Raw genomic sequence first — 10,435 nt, forward strand, 5'->3', positions numbered from 1 at the left:
AGGGTACGTCACAAAATTAGAAAAGTCCTGGTGGGCCCCAACGCGGATTTTCGATAAGGTAGATTGAGGTTAGTATATCCTTATATCTATCCTTTCATTTGTGGGTTTTCCCTTTGGGGGTACCCCTTAGAAACACAGAAGGTTCCTTGGGTCCGGATAAAGACGTGTTTATTAGCTCAAATGCCACACGCTTGCCCGAGGGCCAACAATGTTGGAGAGATGACGGCGCTATCTCTTTTGACAGGATCGCCAGTTGGAGTCCGCGCGCCGCTATTGACAGTATAACGGAGGGGGAGAATAGGTAAAGATAGGAAGGCTCCGTTGGGCAGACCCTCCCCCAGCGAGACTACTGCCCGTTGGTTTAGGGCCGTCTTATATAGCCTGCGTGAATGGACGCGGCCGGAGTGGGTCGGATGTAGGTTGGCACCCCGGAGGGGCGGACGCGTCCAAGTCATGATCCCGAGGGGTGTGTCTTCGGCAAATCACCCGACGGACAGCCGTCCACAAGGGAATACGGCTTCGCCCTCGCATCTGGGACGCGCCCCCACACGACGACGTCCCGCGGCCTGTCTCAGCTAAGCCTAGATAGGGATGAGGGGAACACGTGATTCCCACACATTAAACGGTGAATTTATTCGTATAGACCTCCGTTCTTTCTAAGACATTGTTCTTAAGTATTTCCGATGCAAATCAATTGTTTCGACAACTGTCTTTTTGAAAAGAACACAAAATGACACAAATATGATTACCGCCGTGAGGGCAACTGTCACAAAAGTGACGAACCTGGATTTACGATCACATAAAATTAAACACACACACACACACACACGACCCATATCCATCTCTCTTTTTCTTTCTCTCGAGGAATAATGGCGCAAGAAATATGGTAAGTTTCAAAGTTGCTGTAAGTGCAAATAGCAGCTCTGACATGGCATGCCCAATGCTTTGTTTCCTATGTATGTTTACTTATTATCTGTCACCAATTCTGTACTGAAATGATGCATTGGGAACCAATAATGAAGATCGTCGTATCCATCGTAAATTTTGTACAGAATCAAGGTGTGTACCCTCGTTAAATTCAGCAGTTTTTTGGTTGAACACGGGGTTGTCCAGAAACACGGATGTATGGTGGACGAGTAAAGGTAGAGATTTTCGGCTTTCTTAATATTCGTGAAGAGATCCCACGTTTTCTCCGGAAAAGAAGCACTTGCGGTATCTCCCTCATTGCGTTTGAGTTTGCGATTTCGCGTTAATGGCTGACATTGAGAATCATCTTCATAACGTCAACGTAAGATCACGAAGGAAAACGACATTCGCAGCGCGGATCCTCTCAAAAGCGTACGATTTTCTTAAATATGAGTTCAAGTTTTTCAATTACCGGGAACATCTATCAACAAAATGTTTTTATCGTTCCCTTTTCTGGTAAATTTCTGTAGAAGAAATGAGCACAGTGTTCCACAAATATAGTTTCTGAGAGATAGTACACAATGCTAACGGGGTGTTTGGCTTGATGATTTTTTGAAATAGTCAAATGACAACTACGTTTTCCAAAATTTATTTAAAGCAGACCTCTGCCGAATTAAACACACTTACTATACTCGTAAAGAACTTTCTGCTACGATGCAGTCGAGGTCACAGCCGCACGGGAAGTCGAGTACCTCGGACGCTACTTAATGCTGTACATAAGCCCTCTTCACCCCTTCTTAATCACCACAGAAAGTTTTCCACGAGTTTAAATAGCCACATGGGTAACCAAACAGGAAGTGAGTGAAGGATGCATTTCCCCTGATCGTCTTTGTTGAATTTTACGTTAAACTCCTTGAATCAGTTTTCTTATTTGTGAAAGCTCGCTGCAAGTTTGATTTGCAGTGTTCGCTAAGCACATAAGTGTGTGGACAGTGTAAGTTTAGCCCCATAATATCAGACGTACGTCTGCTCATAAATGATGACCCCTCCCGAACGTTTTACAACTCTCAGCTAGTAGCTATTGCGAATGTTCGCATCTTTAAGCAGTATTCATCATCAAGAACCTTCAGGAATCTTACGTTGTGCATGCCTCAATCAAGACAGCATTGGTTTTCATGGGAGCAAGTAACTTTGAGCTTATCACAGTCTTCATTCATATTTTATTTTGTAAACTCACTGCCCTCCCCTTTTTTTAATTTGGTCCGCTCCGTATCTGTTTTGCGCTAAATCGGCCTCTTGTAGGAAAAGTTTGTCGACCCCAGACATTGAGCTTTGGCATTTGAAAGAATGACGCGAAAACCTCGATATTGGGGACGCCTCGCAGCGTAATCCGTGACTAAAAAGCATATTCACGCAAATTTAAAATTCCGGTTACTTCGGCGAACCAACATTTATTTTCTTCTTTTTTTACTTTTGACTGTGTGTAGTCTCGGAACATGGTCCTAGCCACGTGCAAGTGTCATGATTAAGAGGCACTTTTTTGTCAACGATTGAATACCGGTGTTTAAGTGCAAGAAAACAATGTTATCGCGAAATACAAATCCAACGGAAAGTTATCACGGAAGTCCAATATCAATCCACAAATCCATAACGTCGCTTCCTTTTGTCTTAGACACGATTCGCTCTTTCATCCTTCTAATTTGTTCAGCCGAGAAGTGGCTCTTGTAGTCCTCAAGGATACCCTTGCGAAGAAATTCATGCTTGAGCTCCAACTTCTGTCTTTCGCTCAGTCTTTGACTATATACTTGCAAAGACTTAAACTGTCTCTCAGGGTAAAGTGAGAAAAGTTCCTGCATCAGGGTTTTCACGCCGTCATTGACTGGTTTCTTCATACTTTCAAAGCTGGTGGTTTTCACGACTTTGTCGAGGAGCACGTTGTCATGTCTCACCTTTTGTCCGTACACTTCACCGAGGAAGTCAGCGATCTTCAGCACCCAAGCCTTTATGTCCTTTTGTAAGTCTTCGTACCGAAAGAACAAAACATTTGAATTGTTTCGGTGCTTGTAGAGAGACAGCAAGTGATCAAAATAGTTTCCGTAACCAACTTGGCCACTGAGAAACAAATCTAAAAATGTATCAAACGGTGCATCTTCAAGCCCATTGTTGGGGATGCCTCTAACGTGGTGATAGAAGGAGACGCAGACGTCATACGGGTTTCTAACCACGAATATGTACTTCGCGTTCTCAGAGTAAGGTAGCTTATGGAAGGGAAGATGGCACTTGATGGTGTTTGGACGGATCATTTTTTCTGCAGCTTCGGAACCCAAGAACTCAAGCCAAGGTGATCTTAGAATGAATTCTGTAAAGTTCTTGGGAAGGACACCGTCATTCAAGATGCAGTGGACAATGTGCTGTGTCCAGGTTGTACCGCATTTGGGATACGTGACAATAACGATGTCGTCGGACCGGGGCTTCTAGGACATAGCGGATTGTACGGTGTCCTCGTCCAGGAAGCTGCTCATGTAGAAGCCATCCAGGCTCTTGAAAAGAGAACTGTTTGTTCTCTTTTCGATTACCACACCAAATGTGGTAATTCACATTTGGTGTGGCTGACATCTGTTCCGGCCGTTTCTCCTGTAAATATAAATAGAACAATAACTGCACACTGTACGAATTGCACCTTAGCCTTTTCACTTTGAAATAATATCCTCACCCTCTGTCAGTTCAATATTTCTGGGAAAATGTATGATAAAAAATAAAAGATTAAAGATGAAATCCTTAGTTTAAAAATACTTTTTCATAATGCGAAAGATAACACCCAACATTATTGTCGTATTGGATAGTGAAATACTGGGACAAAATATTTTCCACTGACAAAAGAAACGCCAAGCTCTATTTACGCAGGTGCACATTAATTAGCATCTTTTACGTAATATCATTGTCGTCCACTACATTAAAAACGTTGAATAAAAATAACATTATAATTTTTTACTAATATTGCAACGCCAGGTTTTGGCTGAGCATTATTAACTGTCCGCGTGCAGCGTGCCATGGAACGTCGCCGTAAACAGGTAAATAAATCTCATAAAAACTCGGCATACCATTTTAAGCAGTTATATATTAACGTTTCTTGCGTGCGATCTCAACCTATTGAAAAATGTAAGATTTCCAAAGGGCCCAGAACAAGTCAGTGTAAAACAATCTTTTGTAGAGTAAATGCTTGAAACAAAACCTTGTTTGTGCGGTCGCTGTTGAGCCGAGAGGATCACTAACTTTGAGACCATTAACACAACATTGAATGACCATATAGCAACAGCTTTCAGTTCATTTGATTAAACACTTCTTACGCTTCAAAATACGTGGAATCATAATTTGTTACCATATATTATTATAAATTTGCACAATCAAACCACAAAACATGAATAGTTCAGAAGAAACACAGACTAGCCTCAGCTAGCTGACCATCCCTCTGACTTTCGGTAAAGCGTGAAATCTTTACAGATAAAATTATTTCCGTTATGCATACGTTTCTCACACGTTTTGGCAACCCCACCAATATAAAATCATACGGTAACCCAACCTCGACATTCTAGAAAAAGGTAGAACCACCATTTATGTAATCGCAAAAGAAAAGCACCTGAACAAAAATAATTGTGCAAGACGACCATCAAATTAGGCAAACAATTTACCATAGCCTTTATATATAAATCCTAGATTACCATAAGCATGTATACAAATAATTTCGGTTACACATAAAATTAGCTTCAGCGATTTCTTTGGTATAAACTCCAATACCAGACACGCGGTTGAGTAACAGTTGGTGAAGGTTCTGGAAATATATTTCCAATCTCGATTGGGTATGTAACGTTGGTTGCATGCGTTTCTAAACTATATTGCATAGGTAAATACCTCGAGTTTTATTACGCGTCTGCTGCTGCAGAAACCTTCAAAAGGATTTTGGGCTCGTGTTCAAGCTCCGCTGTAATTGGTCAAAAAATACACAATGAGCCTAAAATCCCTACCAAAGAATAGAGTATAAATGTTCGCCCTGTCTGGATTATGAAACTAAAATATATATGGGAATTCTATCTGAACTTCAGGTCTTCAGAGCCTATTCCTTTGTTTGCAATCTGGATTAAAGATTTCCAGAAAGCATTCCAGTTAGATTTCCAGTTCTGTAATCCAGATGGTGAAACGTTATACGGGATTTTTTGGTAGTGATTGCAAAGTTTTAGTAAGACCCCGGTCAGTGCTAAGCTCTGAGTACTACCAAGTACACCGAGTTCGCCTGCAAATCCTGTGAAAGTGGACTTACAGTGATGTGACTGGCCTAAGCCATTTTGAAGCACCTTTTGGATCAGCCAAAACAGTGTTTTGGAGCATCGAAAGTGGCTTTTGGAGCAGCCAAAACAGTGTTTCGGACAAGCAAAACTGGCTTCTGGAGCATATATTCTTAGAAAAATGAAAAATATATCTGTTTTAAGTGATGGACAAAGGGCACTTTGTGTTGTCTTGTGATGTGATGAAACACAAGCTCGCTGCTTGTGTTTTTACTCCTGAAACATCCCACAAGTATGGAGGGCTGTATTCTTTGCCAAACAATTCCAGAAAAAAAAAACGCTTGCCACTGTTTTACTGCTTCCCGGCGTGCCAGATTTTCGTCAAAAGTAAGAAAACATAAGACAATTGATTGGAAGCGTCCCGGCTAGTGCCTCTGTCGTGCAATCATGTTCGCCTGCGCGTGAGGGCAACTTCAGCAGGCTTGCAGTCGCACGTGCTTCGTCGCGCGAGCGGAGGCAACGGCTGTTCAATCGAAGAGACCGATCTCACTAAGCGTTCCACGCAAGCGTGGCGCCGCCATAACTGTAGCTCATAGGATGCAGACGCAAGTTCACGAGACAGCTCATGCCGCCTCGTGCTCTGCTCCTGCAGACCTCCAGCGGGGTTGTCGCACGTGCAGAAAGACTACAGCTCCCACGATGCATGGCGGCAGCGGTGGCGTACTCGACCTAGCTGGTGAGATCGGTCTACCCACTGATCTCAATGACAATTGCTGGATCGCGCTTGCCGCTCCTGCAAGTGAAGCCACCGGACCCAACCCCGCTGGGATACGATTTCCCGTTTTGCTAGCCTTTTGCTGCGGTTTTCCAGCGTGCTGTAGACACGTTTTCTACTCGTTCGTCGTCATTCGCCGAGGAAGTTTTTGAGACTCTGTGTATTGTTGAGACTTGCCGTCGTGAGTACGTGGAAAATTTTACGAAAGCGCAGTGTCGCAGGAAAAAGGCACAACTCGTCGAAAGCAAGGGTCTGGCGGCGTGTTCAAAGCTTCCTTGGCACGCCAAAGTGCCGTGTCTCTGTGCCTTCGCGCGCGTGGATACCGATCAAGAATCGACGCCGTGTGAATGTGTTTTGCGAGTGCAATGTGCGTGAAGCCGTATCAAAACGTACAACTCGTCGAAAACAAGTGTCGCCGGTGTCGCGGCGTGATCAAAGCTCCCTTGGCACGCCGAGTGATGCATCTTTGTGCCTTCGCACGCTTGGATACCGGTCAAGTATTGACGCCGCGCCAAAGTTCTGAAAGTGTGTCGCGCGTAGATGCCTTTAGATCATTTATATATATCCGCCACGGAGTTCTGGATCGTCCAGCTGTTCCGGTGACTTGCTATCAATAAAAGGGGGAGATCCGTACGTGTTCTTATGTACTATATTAACCATGGCTGTCCCAAATCTACTATAATAGATTCCGTGGGAGCACGAATAGGGCAACGTTGTGGAGCCAGGGGGGTTTTCGAAAGCAAAAGTACAAAACGGCGAGAATGAAAATCTTTGAAGCGCGGCCGATATGGTCGTGTGCAATCTGTTGACCAGTTACAATTAGGCGAGCCGCGCTCAAACGTCAAGTGCAATTAAGTAGGTTGATAATAAGCCTACACTGATCAGTGATGAGGAGCTGTTGTGCACGGTATTGTGTAAATCGTCTAAGGACGAAAAAGAGACGTACCTTCCCCCCATCTTCTGTCGCTAGTGGACGCTGGATTAAGCTCGTTCCTAAACCGCGAGGGGAAAAGACGCTGATCCAGAGGCACGAACAGCTTCACGCACATTGCACTCGCTAAACACATACACACGGCGTCGGTTCTTGGTCGGTATGCAAGCGTACGAAGGCACAGAGACACGGCACTTCGGCGTGCCAAGGAAGCTTTGAACACGCCGCCAGCCCTTCCTTTCGACGCGTTGTGCCTTTTTCCTGCGACACTGCACTTTCGTAAAATTTTCCACGTGTTCACAACGGCAAGTCTCAACAATACACAGAGTCTTCAAAAAACTTCTTCGTCGAATGACGACGAACGAGTACAAAACGTGCCTACAGCACGCCGGAAAACCGCAGCAAAGGCTAGCAAAAACGGCAAATCGTATCCCAAGCGAGTGAAGTCCGGTGGCTTCACTCGCGCTGCAGCGAACGAGCGGGGAAGCGCGATCCAGCAATTGTCATAGAGATCAGTGGGTCTACCACTCCACTCCGTCACCAATTGCTTCCCGAAATTATATGCAAAGTGTATCTCTCCAGCATGCGAAAAAAACTGTACAGCGGTGCGTGCTTGCAAGGCGGGCAGGCAAGGTACAAGCTAAAAACAAAGGTAAAAAAAAAAGAAAAACAAACCTGAGCACATTGATGCATGACATCGCCAGCCATGATCAAAACGTTCTTAGAGCGCTTTGTGCAACGACTGAAATCGAGAGAAACAAGCGCGCTGTGCGGGTTCAGCGTGCAGACATCGCCATATTTGCTTTAGCTCACTACTCTTCACCAACTTTCTTTCGCGGCAGATTTTTCATGTACAGCTTCTTTCATCAAATTCGGGACTGGATGAGGGGGTAGTGATACCCCACTTACGATACAGGAAATGGTGAAGGCTATTCTGGTTAAACAAAACGTGATTATAAATGATCTCGGAGTAATAGAAACTAGCCAACGACAGTTTGAAACTAAATTCGACAGCCTAGCTGAAAGGGTTTAACAGACCCAAGTAATGGTCCAAGAAACTAAAGAAGTTAAAGATCAAGTCGTGGGTTTTCAACAAAGCGTCACGTCATTACAAGAAGACCTTTTTGAATCTAAGAGAAAGCTTCGCAGTCTAGATTATAGCCGACACAATAACCTTATGGTTTTTCGGATTCCGGAAGACGACGGTGAAACGGCAGATACGTTAAAATCAAAGGTACTGGATGGTGTTTTCGAAGCAACGCTTACAATTCGTGTCAGCACTGTCAAACGCTTGCATCACGTTGGGCGAAAAATGAAGAGAAATCGGCACACAGGTAGACCCTGTCGTCGTACCCAACGACTCGCAAGTGCCAGAGTTGGTTTTGTCAGGAAGTGGTATTTTTAATTTGCTCTTTAATATAAACGATAAAAAAGCATCCGGACCAGACTATATCCCCAACGTATTTCTGAGAAGATATGGTGAGGTGGTATTACGATATTTATAATAGATTCCTCTTCCTCGTGTATATAAACGACATAACCGATATTCCAAATTCTCCTCATCTCGTAATGTATGCTGACGATACAAATGTCTTCTTCAGTAGCAACACAAAAGCATCCTTACAACAACAGGCTAATGATTACCTCGTGAAGCTATCAAAATGGTTGGAAGAAAACGAACTCAAACTTAATGCAGAAAAAACAAAATATATAATATTTAGACCCATAAACAAACGTGACAATAACCAAATACATCTACAGTTCAATGGCCTCCCAATAGCTCAAGTAGAAGAACAAAAGTTTCTTGGAGTCTGGTTCAATGAAGAACTCACCTGGACAACTCACATTAACAAGTTAAGGGGGGAATTATCAAGAGTGGTCGGATGCATGTATAAAATAGCAAACTTAATACCCAATTGGCTTACCAAAAACTTATACTACTCCCTGTTTTACTCGAGGCTCTGTTATGGAATTATGGTATGGGGAACAACCACGTCCACAAACTATGGTAAACTAATCGTACTTCAAAAAAAGGTTCTGCGAATTTTGGAAAACTACCGTGGAAATATTCGCGAATTTCATAGCAGCCCTTATTTTACTAAGCATAACATGCTCAAAGCAAATCAAATCTACTATTTCAAACTTATGCAGACAATACACAAAAGAAAACTCTACGGAGTGGATGAATCTGCTTCACAACTTTATTTATTGAGAAATAGTAAACGTAGAACTCCTAAGGTGCGTACGAACTATGGAAAACAAAAAATCGATTATCAGATTCCTGCATTACTAAACACTATGGAAGATTACACTGATTTTGCACTGTCATTTTATAAGTACAAGAAAGGGATAAAACAAATTATTATAGACAAGGACATTTGTTACGCGTTGTAGAAATGTTTTGTTTTTTGTTACCTTGGGTTCACCACTGGACATGTGAATACTAGAACTTCTGAGTTTTCTTTCTTTATTTTGTTGTGTGAAATGAACATTTTTTTCAGTCCGTTGAATGAAAAGTATTTTGCGTACACAGGCATGTGTGTTTGGGCAGAGGGAATGATACAATGATTGTGCCACCTTTTGCACTTCTGTAAACTGTGGGGGGTAGAGGCCCAGTCAGGCAGAAATGCCTTTTGCCACTACCTCCCTACCGGGCATGGCCCGTGAAAATCCCAATAAACTTTCAAATAAACTTTATATTAAATTTTTGAATCGTCCCTTCTTCAGAGCAAGTTATAACAAGACTCGCTATGTGGGAAAATTGTGCCTACTTGCAAGTCCGGAAACAAGATGGACCTGCAAAATTATAGCCTTATTCTATCAACAACGACATGCTGCAAACTTTTAGAACACGTAATTTTTAAACATATAAAAAAATACTTAGGGGAAAAACTTTCCCTATGAACACCAGCACGGGTTTCGACAGGGTCTATGACAGACACGCAACTAATAGTTTGCATTACCTATAAACGAACGAAGTCAGGTTGACGTAATATTTATGGATTACTCTAAAGCGTTAAACGGGTACCCCATGCCAAATTAGTATAGATATTAAATTTAATTGGAATTAAATCATATTTTGATATATTGGATACGTTCTTATTCGGAAGGACAAATACAGTATGTTAGCTGTAATAAAGTTTGCTTTCCCCCTTTAACAGTTTACTCATGAGTACCCCAAGGATTAGTGTCAGGGCCCCTTTTATTCTTAATTTGTATAAATAATACAGCAACTTATTTGCCTTCCTCTGTTTAAGTTACATTGTTCGCAGAGGACTGTATGGTCTTTTCAAAAGTGGCTGCACTTCAGGACCAGGAAATTCTCGACCACTCCCTGGAAGAAATCTTCTCTGGGTGTAAGAAATGGGGTAGGGTAATCAATTTTGCTAAAACTGTCTGTTAAAGTATTACAAATAAAAAAAGGTCTCAGATTTCCGCTATTTTATAGCCGGCATTGAACTTAATAAACTAGAAGAATTTAGGTCATTAGAAGTTATTTTAGCTAATACCCTGCACTGGGATAATCATGTAGATTAGATATGC

At 42.6% G+C, this 10,435-nt stretch overlaps 1 pseudogene; it reads right to left on the reverse strand.

Moving 5' to 3' along the window:
- Positions 1 to 2,522: 2,522 nt before the first annotated feature.
- LOC115315956 lies at positions 2,523 to 9,429 on the reverse strand (annotated as a pseudogene).
- Positions 9,430 to 10,435: the final 1,006 nt, after the last annotated feature.

The sequence above is a fragment of the Ixodes scapularis genome, unplaced genomic scaffold (genome assembly GCF_016920785.2).
Source record: "Ixodes scapularis isolate PalLabHiFi unplaced genomic scaffold, ASM1692078v2 PGA_scaffold4__175_contigs__length_147842914, whole genome shotgun sequence".
Taxonomy (NCBI): domain Eukaryota; kingdom Metazoa; phylum Arthropoda; class Arachnida; order Ixodida; family Ixodidae; genus Ixodes; species Ixodes scapularis.